Source organism: Procambarus clarkii, chromosome 94, assembly GCF_040958095.1.
Source record: "Procambarus clarkii isolate CNS0578487 chromosome 94, FALCON_Pclarkii_2.0, whole genome shotgun sequence".
Taxonomy (NCBI): domain Eukaryota; kingdom Metazoa; phylum Arthropoda; class Malacostraca; order Decapoda; family Cambaridae; genus Procambarus; species Procambarus clarkii.
In genome coordinates this window covers 5,082,322-5,093,934 of record NC_091243.1, presented here as the reverse complement: position 1 = coordinate 5,093,934, position 11,613 = coordinate 5,082,322, and the positions used below count along the sequence as shown (strand labels likewise).

General features: G+C 44.1%; 1 pseudogene; it reads left to right on the top strand.

Moving 5' to 3' along the window:
* The first annotated feature begins 2,851 nt into the window (after positions 1–2,851).
* On the top strand, positions 2,852–11,174 carry LOC123747277 (folate receptor alpha-like; annotated as a pseudogene).
* Positions 11,175–11,613: the final 439 nt, after the last annotated feature.

Sequence of the window (11,613 nt, the reverse complement as noted above, 5' to 3'; positions counted from 1 at the left end):
GAACCCACCCCCAAGCCCTACCGAGAACCCACCCCCAAGCCCTATAGAGAACCCACCCCAAGCCCTACCGAGAACCCACCCCAAGCCCTACCAAGAACCCACCCCAAGCCCTACCGAGAACCCACCCGAAGCCGGACAGACACCCACCTGGAGCCCGAACAGTCACCCACCCGGAGCCCGACCAGTCAAACACCCGGAGCCCGCCAGTTTAGTAAACCGGAGCCCGCCAGTTGAGTGAACCGGAGCCCGCCAGTTGTGTGAACTGGAACCCGTCAGTTGAGTACCTGGAGCCCGCCCCGAGCCCGACCGAGAACCCACCCAGAGCCCTACCGAGAACCCACCCTGATCCTTACAGAGAACCCACCCCTAGTCCTACCATGAAAACACCCTGAGCCCTACAGAGAACCCACCCTGGGCCCGACCAAGAACCTACCCCGAGCCCTACAGAGGTACCCCAAGCCCGAGAGCCCATCCCGAACCCGAAAGAGCCCACCCTGAGCCTGACCGGGAGCCAACCCTAAGTCCTACCAAGAACCCACCCCGAAGCCCTACCAAAAACATACCCGAAGCCGGACAGTCACCCACCCGGAGCCCGACCAGTCAAACACCCGGAGCCCGCCAGTTTAATAAACCGGAGCCCGCCAGTTGAGTGAACCGGAGCCCGCCAGTTGAGTGAACTGGAACCCGTCAGTTGAGTACCTGGAGCCCGCCCCGAGCCCTACCGAGAACCCACCCCGAGCCCTACCAAGAACCCACCCCGAGCCCTACAGAGAACCCAACCCCCCCGAGCACTACCAAGAACCCACCCCGAGCCCTACAGAGAACCCAACCCCCCCGAGCCCTACCAAGAACCCACACCCCCCCGAGCCCTACCAAGAACCCACACCCCCCGAGCCCTACCAAGAACCCACACCCCCCCGAGCCCTACCAAGAACCCACACCCCCCCCGAGCCCTACCAAGAACCCACACCCCCCCGAGCCCTACCAAGAACCCACACCCCCCGAGCCCTACCAAGAACCCACACACCCCCGAGCCCTACCAAGAACCCACACCCCCCCGAGCCCTACCAAGAACCCACACCCCCCCGAGCCCTACCAAGAACCCACACCCCCCCGAGCCCTACCAAGTACCCACACCCCCCAAGCCCTACCAAGAACCCACACCCCCCCAAGCCCTACCAAGAACCCACACCCCCCCAAGCCCTACCAAGAACCCACACCCCCCAAGCCCTACCAAGTACCCACACCCCCCCCAAGCCCTACCAAGAACCCACACCCCCCAAGCCCTACCAAGTACCCACACCCCCCCAAGCCCTACCAAGTACCCACACCCCCCCAAGCCCTACCAAGTATCCACACCCCCCCAAGCCCTACCAAGAACCCACACCCCCCAAGCCCTACCAAGAACCCACCCGAAGCCGGACAGACACCCACCTGGAGCCCGAACAGTCACCCACCCAGAGCCCGCCAGTTGAGTACCTAAAGCCTGCCCGGGGGCCCGACCGACAACCCACCCCGGGGGCCCGACCGACAACCCACCCCGGGGGCCCGACCGACAACCCACCCCGGGGGCCCGACCGACAACCCACCCCGGGGGCCCGACCGACAACCCACCCCGGGGGCCCGACCGACAACCCACCCCGGGGGCCCGACCGACAACCCACCCCGGGGGCCCGACCGACAACCCACCCCGGGGGCCCGACCGACAACCCACCCCGGGGGCCCGACCGACAACCCACCCCGGGGGCCCGACCGACAACCCACCCCGGGGGCCCGACCGACAACCCACCCCGGGGGCCCGACCGACAACCCACCCCGGGGGCCCGACCGACAACCCACCCCGGGGGCCCGACCGACAACCCACCCCGGGGGCCCGACCGACAACCCACCCCGGGGGCCCGACCGACAACCCACCCCGGGGGCCCGACCGACAACCCACCCCGGGGGCCCGACCGACAACCCACCCCGGGGGCCCGACCGACAACCCACCCCGGGGCCCCGACCGACAACCCACCCCGGGGGCCCGACCGACAACCCACCCCGGGGGCCCGACAGAGAACCCACTTGGGGCCCGACAGAGAACCCACTTGGGGCCCGACAGAGAACCCACTTGGGGCCCGACAGAGAACCCACTTGGGGGCCGACAGAGAACCCACTTGGGGCCCGACAGAGAACCCACTTGGAGCCCGACAGAGAACCCACTTGGAGCCCGACAGAGAACCCACTTGGAGCCCGACAGAGAACCCACTTGGAGCCCGACAGAGAACCCACTTGGAGCCCGACAGAGAACCCACTTGGAGCCCGACAGAGAACCCACTTGGAGCCCGACAGAGAACCCACTTGGAGCCCGACAGAGAACCCACTTGGAGCCCGACAGAGAACCCACTTGGAGCCCGACAGAGAACCCACTTGGAGCCCGACAGAGAACCCACTTGGAGCCCGACAGAGAACCCACTTGGAGCCCGACAGAGAACCCACTTGGAGCCCGACAGAGAACCCACTTGGAGCCCGACAGAGAACCCACTTGGAGGCCGACAGAGAACCTACCCCGCGCCCAACCTTTCATGGAGAAAATTGAACACCAGGCGACAAAAATAATTGCAGAATGAGGTCTAGTTTCATACCATGAACGGTTGAGGGTCACAGGGCTAACAACACTGCAAACTAGGCATGCCAGGATGGATCTCACCGAAACTATTAAAATATCGACTTGAATCGACTTGAGAATGGTCCAGGACGGACCGAAACTCGTCGTCCCTTCAACTTCTAGTGTGTGGTCTGGTCAACATACTTCAGCCACGTTATTGTGACTCATCGCCTGCCTATTAAAATATTGAACAGTTTCGAAGATATGGATCCAGAGAACAACTTCAAAAGGTCAGATGGAACACAAACAAGGAACAACGGTTTCAAGTCCAACAAGCCGCAGTGTAGGACTGAAAACATAAGCTATATTTTCACCCACAGGGTTATAAACCCATGGAACCGCCTATCTGCTAAAGCAGTAAATAACATAACACTTGAATTGTAAAATCCAATTTGAAAAAAAATCGGAACAAATGGGGGACCTGATCTGCTACCAGAAATTTTAGCCAAATATCCCCAGTCTGCTAACTGTAGGTAGTAACCGAGTGATTGTAACCTATCCACCGCTGCCCACTGGATGGGGGGCGGTGTGCAAGGACAAACATAAATGTTGTACCTCCGCCCAGCAGAGGTACAACAGGTACTCAGAGAGAACTATCAACATCAGAGGCCCGAGACTGTTCAACACGCTTCCACTACACATAAGGGGCATAACTGGCAAACCCCTCACAGTGTTCAAGAGAGAACTGGATAAGCACCTGATCAACCAGGCTGTGACGCATACGTCAGGCTGCGAGCAGCCGCGTCCAACAGCCTGGTTGATCAGTCCAGCAACCAGGAGGCCTGGTCGACGACCGGGCCGCGGGGACACTAAACCCCGGAAGCACCATAAAGGTAGCCCACAAGATGGGTATGAGGTGCATAATAAACGAACTAAACTAACATTGATAGGCATTGTTCGAAGCAAACTCCATACGCAAAACCCCATTATATTATATAATTCTATATACTGTGTATATATAAGATATAAATATGTCAAAAAGAATTATCACTCTTACCTGGAACAATGTTGCTCATGTCGGGAATCAGCGGTACATGTTGTCGCCTTGGCGGCAGCGACGTTACTGACGAACTGACCCTTCAACGACCAACCGCCGTTTGAACGCCATTTTGAAATTCCAGGTGTACTACCCGAAAAGTGCGTAAACTAGTATTTGCGTGCATTATAGGCCATTCCAAGAAACCTTATTGCTATGAATATCTTGTTATCTAACAAACGAATTATTTATGTTAATATTGTTAGCACATATGTTAAATTAGGCCATTTTTCATTTAGAGGGGGTATATATATATAGCTATTTACATTTTAAGTTTGAAAAATTACCGTACAAAATTGAATGCAAAGATAAGATAAGATTTATTTATACAACCCTGTTTGGAAATTAACTCCTTTTACAATGAAATAAGACGCAAATAAGAACCTCAATTGTGTAGTGAATTTAATAATAATAATAATAATTTTTATTTAGGTAAAGGTACATACATAAAGAGATTTTACAAAGTTTGTTGGCTTTATAGATAGAGTTTATGCATTTTGCATTTTTATGCATTTTTTATTTTATGCAATTTTATGCAATGCATAAAATTTTATTTTAATTTAAATTTTTATATAATTTATAATAATAAATAATTTATAATAATAATAAATAATTTAATATATTTATAATAATTTATAATAATAATATAATAATAATTTATAATTTATAATTTATAATAATAATAAATAATTTAAATTTTTAAATAATTTTATGCATATTTTATGCAATGCATTTTATGCAATTTATGCATTTTGTTTTGATTAAAAGCTTAGGTAGTACAATGTACTACTTCTACTACTAATACCATATTATATATGAGGGGCTACTAAATAAAATTAAAGCACAAGCATGTTCACCTAATATCATTAGCTGACAGGTGAAATAATATGAAAGTCGGAAACTATTTGATTCTCTCTTAGAATTTCTACTAATCCTTTCTTTCGTCGAGACCAATATATGTCAGTGACCCCTCAGATAAATTTCATTTGCAGAAATCTAATTATTCAGACCGTTTCAAAGAAAACGAGTTAGATATACTTTTATATTTTACCTGAATTTACCCGAGTCTGCAGTTTAATGCTGATAAATGTAAAGTTCTGAGGCTAGGTAATGATGATAGAGTTACAAGATACGAGCTTGATGGTGTTGAGATTGCGAAGTCGGATTGCGAAAGGGATCTGGGAGATATGATTAGTAAGAATTTAAAACAAAATGATCAATGCCTGAATGTTCGTAATAAGGCAAATAGGACACTGGGATTTATTAATCGAAGCGTTAGTAACAAGACACCTGGTGTGGTTCTTCAGTTATATCTTGCTCTGGTTAGGTCCCATTTAGATTATGCAGTTCAGTTTTGGTCGCCGTATTATAGAATGGATATAAATTCACTTGAACGTGTCCAGCGTAGGATGACTAAGTTAATTCCCCAAATTAGAAATCTTTCATATGAAGAAAGATTAACAAAGCTTAAGTTGCATTCACTGGAAAGGCGAAGAGTTAGGGGTGACATGATAGAGGTTTACAAGTGGATGAATGGACATAACAAGGGGGATAACAGCCATTACATGCCCTTTCCACTACCACCCACAAGATGGGTATGGGGTGCATAATAAATGAACTAAACTAACTAACTAAAAAAGTATCAACACAAGACAGAACACGAAACAATGGGTATAAATTGGATAAGTTTAGATTTAGGAAAGACTTGGGTAAATACTGGTTCGGTAACAGGGTTGTTGATTTGTGGAACCAATTACCGCGTAACGTGGTGGAGGTGGGGTCCCTCGATTGTTTCAAGCGCGGGTTGGACATGTATATGAGTGGGATTGGGTGGTTATAGATAGGAGCTGCCTCGTATGGGCCAATAGGTCTTCTGCAGTTACCTTGTTCTTATGTTCTTATGATTCACTAACACTAGTGGCCTCGACGAAGACAGGAAGCCGCTTCTTGTTAGAAGCCGGCGGCCTGTCAAAGGTCCCCCCATTTATTTTGATGATTTTTTTCACGCTAGATCTTAAAATTCAACAGTGTTTTGACATTTACGGCTTCGGCGGGTAGGTAGTTCCATGGGTTTATATCCCTGTGGGTTAAAAAGCAGCTCCTGTTTTCAGACCTACATTGAGGTTTGTTAAGCTTGAAACCGTTGTTCCTTGTTTGTGTTGCATCTGACATCTTGAAGAAGTTGTCTGGTTCAACATTCTCCAAATTATTCAGTGTTTTAAACGTTTCGGTGAAATCCGCTCTGTCATGCGTGGTTTGCAGTGTGGTTATACCATCTTGTATATAAATAAATAAGTAAATTAGGTTAGCTCTGTGGCCCTTAACCATTCTTGGTATGAGAGTTGACTTAGTTCTGGGATATTTATATCGGCCGGTGTTGAACTTTCTTCGGTGAAACTATATCTTAAAATAAAAAATAAAAAAATAAAATAAAATAAAATGTTTATTTAGGTAAGGTACATACATACAATAAATTTTTACAAAGATTGGTTGACTTATAGGTAGAGCTAGTACATGCAATGCCTAAGCCACTATTACGCAAAGCGTTTCGGGCATGATAAACTTAAATGACAAGCTTAATACTAATTGAGCATAATGAGTAGAATGAAAACAAGAAATGAAAACATAGATGAAAAAGCCGCACAAATACAATTATGTCGACAAACAGCGCTCTTTAAAAAAAAACAGACATTGGTTGACAATAGAAGGGTAAGGTAGGTTACAGGGAATTTATTAGGTATAGCTTCGTTTTTAACTTAAACTGGTTGAGAGAGGTACAGTCTTTAACATGGTTGGGAAGGTCATTCCACATTCTGGGCCCCTTGATTTGTAGAGCATTTCTAGTTTGATTAAGTCGTACTCTAGGAATATCAAAACTGTATTTATTTCTGGTGTGGTGCTCATGGGTTCTGTTACATCCTTCTATGAAGCTTTTGAGATCAGGATTGGCATTATAGTTTAGCGTTTTATATATGTATAATACACATGAGAGAATGTGCAGTGACTTAATGTCTAACATATTCAGAGATTTGAGTAGGGGTACCGAGGGGGTATCTTATGATAATGAGGTTTCAATGCTTGGAGTCAATAATCAAAGTGAGGCTTCACCACTGTAGCGAGTAAGCCTTATACTTGCTCCATTATCTCATCATCTTAATGGCATAACTAATTAGCACTAACTACACAAGCTATAATCCTATCCCTATTTACAGGTAACGGTTTCTGCCCTCCTATCTTATTGTGAGGTGTAGTCACCGTATATAAGCAAGCGATTTGAGAATAGCAAACCTCGGGAGACATCTCCCGTCACGCAGGGTGCAGTCGCACCTCCACAGATCTCCAGTATCAGCTCTTAATACTGGTAATGGCTCAAAAGGGCCACCACTTACAGGCTATTCATACTCGTGCCACTTCTTGGGTGGCTTAATCTTTATCATCAATCAATCAATCGAATAGCAAAGCAGTACAATTTCAAGTCAACAATGTAGCACTCGACGTGTACAGTTCTAATCGACCCAAGATGCTACAGCCTCGACACAAAGCAGACAGCAGACTACGACCTCATCGAGCTACAACGCTCTCCCACATAGAGCTCCGCGACTCCGGCCACACTCAGCTCTCTGCTCTGCTCCAAGCCCCGTCTCAACGTCTACGACACTGCTGTATCTAGGACTACTAAATAAATATGAAACTAACTAAACACTGTATCTAATGTACCCAACAACGTAACATAACCGTACGTTACAGCGCTTTCCCCCCTGAGAGTTCTCTTCCCTTCCCTTCTCTGATACGAGAGCGCTTTGTTAACAAAGTAATACAAACAGTGCGCTAAGCATTGTTAATGGAAGCGCTAATAATTATATGATGAAGTGTTATGTATTTATTCAGACGAGAACAGCAGCGAACACAAACCAGCGCATATACGAACAAATTGGTTTGGAAGTACAAATTTCTCAGTGAACGAAGTTGTTTCTAGCTCGGTATCCGAAATTACAGTAGACGACTTGTTTAGTTTAGTTCATTTATTATGCACCCCATACCCATCTTGTGGGCGGTAGTGAAAAGGGTTACAGAGGCACATAATGGACTCAGGGACTAAACCCCACAATTCATTTAGCTAAGCAAGTTACAATCTTGATGAGCTAGTTACAAAATTCAGACGACTTGACCAGTTCCCCTCGAGGCCGACCATAGTGTGTTCGAAGCTCGAGTGAGCGAGACAGCGAGGTGACGAGGGGCTCCCCACCACGATCACACCATCACTCTCCCCTCCTCCTCTACACCACCGGTGTCCCTTCTACACTACCGGTGTTAATGATGGCAGCTTTCCGTCACACTCCCTTGACCTTCGTCAGGTAATGAAAGGCGGCGGGGAGGTGTGGTTTCAAACTGCTTGATGTCTTTGAGATTCGTTGTATGGTGTCCGCGGTGTCTTGGCGATACAATTGGGTTTTATATTCGTTTGGGGGAAACTTTGTGGTATTGGTGTAGAAAGGACTTCCCTAAGGGAGCCACCATCTCTAGTAATCTCGACATGGCCCAGAAGCCGGCGGCTTGTCTGGAGTTACTCTTTTTCTCCAGACTTTGAAAATCTGTTCTCAAACATGGCCAAAGTATTGCCATCAAACTTTGCACCTCACACTGCCACAGCTTTCCCATATAATTTTCAGACTTCAAATAAAGTACAATGAGAAATTGAGTGAAGCGTTCTATTGTTAATTAAATCGTGATGTTCCTAATCGTTGACTACCTTTTAATCCACTTCTTGAATCTGTGCATCTATGGTCTAGACCTCAACTGGCCATTATTTATTAAGTTGTCTTATTCCTCCCCAGAGAATGCTAGCAAAATATTGATGCTATGAACTATTGATTAAACTATTTCTCTACCAAAAAATCTTTAATGTCTCAAAATTGATGTGAATTTCGTAACTTTGACTTACAAATGGTCCTATGGTAAAGTATAAACCCTAGATTGTTGCTGTTGAAAATAACATTTACTTTAATTTGAAAGCAAAATTACCTTTTTATAACCTGAAATTGTAAAAGTTTGCTATACTACCTAGAAGTCCATAACTATTACTAGGTTAAAAAAAACTTAAAACTAATTGAACTTTTGCACTTAGTGTGTAAACAAAGGTCTTGAATATACACTAGTTAGGACAACTTGAATTTACTTAAATCTGGTATGTCGTCTACTTGAAAGTAAAGTCCTTGGCATGTGCTCGAACCTTAATAATGTGCTCCGGAGAGTGCGAGACATGTACTGTACTTAGTCATTTGCTATACTAAAGTTTATTTTGGTTGATTTTGTATACTGTGTAAGGTCTATAGACATACTAGTTTGTCCTTGACAAGCTAGTCCAGAAACTTCAATAGATGACTTTTACCTAGTTTTTTATCTTTGTCCTAGAATGTTCTGCTTAACGTTGGTCGTGACCATGACCATGGCTCAGGAGGAGAGATGTGGATACTCTAATAAACACTTGTATAGATTCTAAACATCACTAAAGTGCACCAGGACCAGAAGGCAGTCTGTTTACTACGGTATGGATAATTTCTTTTAACGTCTTGCTTTTTAATGTACAATATTGTCACTACAGTAGATTAAAAAAAAAAAAAATCTGAAGCCTTCAAAAATATGCTTTTAGCTGTAAAGAGCTTTTGACAGTAGTCAAACTTGATATCCTTTCTACCTAAATGATAAATTGCTTAACAGAAAGTACCTCTTTTTATATTTGATTTTTTTTTGTGTCATCAATGGAAGAATAGGTCCTGCTGTACCACTACTACTTATTCAAGAGTCTAGTCCTTACAACTTCAATTATGACCACTGTTCTCGAGTAGAGTCCATGTCCTCGGAATGTAAACGGCATTTCATGCTAGATCACTGCTTTTACGAATGTTCACCCAATGTTGGCCCATGGGTCGTGTCGGTAAGTATTGCAGAACGTCTAAATTCTATATTTTAAAGGACTTTCATTTAACTAGGGTTTCTGCATTGTTTTAATAACTTAAACATGTTTAAACAATTATTTTTAATCATTTAAAAATTTAACATTGTGCAAAACTTAAAAGGCTATTTTATAAAGTTTTTATTTTGGTATTCTGAAAGTGACTTCCCCTAAGCATTTAAATGGCATAGTGGCTTGGGTTTTTTTTTTTTTTTTTTTTTTTTTTTTTTTTTTTTAACCAAAAAATAAATGTCTAGACATGTAAGAGATTTGGCTCGCTAGTTCCTTTTGCAACGTTAAATAAATTTTCCCTGCAGGAAAATCGCTCGTGGCAGCGGGAAAGATACTGGGAGTCCCTCTGTGTGCCATTGATTGTGGGCTTTGGTTTACTGCGTGTGCCAACGATGTCACTTGCACAGACAATTGGACCAACAATTTCAGGTGGTTGAATATGACGGGTGATTGCCCAACAAAAGGAAGCTGCTTGACGAATTACTGCCCCGTAAATTCTACCTGTCAAACATTTAAAGAAATCTATCTATAGGACAGCCCGGAACTTCTGTGAAAAGGTATGTTGAACACAATTTTTTTTTTTCTTCCCTCCCCACCTTTATTGATTCAAAGTTCAGTGTATTGTCCATGTGACTTGCCAATTTTATATTTTCCAAATGCCCTAAAATTGGCTATTCAATGTTGGTTTAAATTCATAGGCCTAGAGTAGATTGCCCTCTTAATATTTTTCCTACCAAGATGGGAATGGGGTTACTGAACATCTACAAATATCAGATTGATGTGGCTTGATTGTTTCCAAATTTCAGTTTGGCAACTTTAATTGTTAAAATATTTTGATGCTATTTTCTTAATAGTACCTGCTATAAGACTCTGCCTCCTGTGTACATGTCTATTGATACCCAGTAAAGGTGGTATCCCTTCCATACGACTTGCCAGACTGGCTTAATTATTACTAAAGTTGTTTACGCTTAACTATGCCACTTTTTTTCCAGCCTTCTCCTTAAACACTGACACACCCAGTACCTGGTAAGGTTAAATGGTGTGCTTCAAAATTACCACTGTACAAGTGCATTTTTTCTCAATCAAGAAATGAGTTAATAAAAGTTCCTAAAGTCTTGCATAAACCATTCCCTTTAGTGAAGTTTAAAATATACCTGTACTTTAATACCTGCATTTTTATACAAAGTTGACTCTTCATTCTAGGTGTGGGACAATGCTTGGAAATATGCTGAACCGACAACACCATATACGCACCTACAGTTCAACCAATCTGCCATCAATCCAAATGATGCTGTTGCTCTACATTATGCACAGATTATAGCTGGTTCCCAGATGCACAGCTGCAACCTAATGTGGTTTAGTATACAACTTGCTGTTTGGGCATTTATCAATATTGAATATTGACAGTTGCATCCTAGACTTTTCTTGTTGCCATAGTTCATTAATTAACTCTTTACTTTTGACTATAAACTTGCCCTTGCTGAGGGGGAAACGATTCTATTAAAATGTTTACAAAGAAAAAAAAATTCTGTGTAATATCCTGATCACATGAGTAATAGTGTGCTGTATTCTGGTTCTGCCCTTGTGCCTTGTCTACCTCTATTAAATTATCTGAAATGTGCCAGAAATAAAATGCTTCTTTATTTCTATCAGACATCGCCCAATGAAATTTTGGTAGATTCTCAACCACATTGGAGTTGTCAAACTTGCAGCCAAGGCCGTTTTACTTGTTCTGTTTCACACGTCCCCTCTCCCCCTTAAAAAAAAAAGTTAGTTTGGAAATCTGCCCAGTCATGTTCTGTGAATGTTGGCAAGGTCGTGGGCTTTGTTAAAACTAACAAACTGCACACCATCTCTTTTTTCTTGTATAGTCTTTAATATTCTTTAATATAGTCTTCTTTATTCTTTAGTATTTTAGTATTCTTCTTTATTCTTCTTCTATTCTTTAGTATAGTCTTTAATATT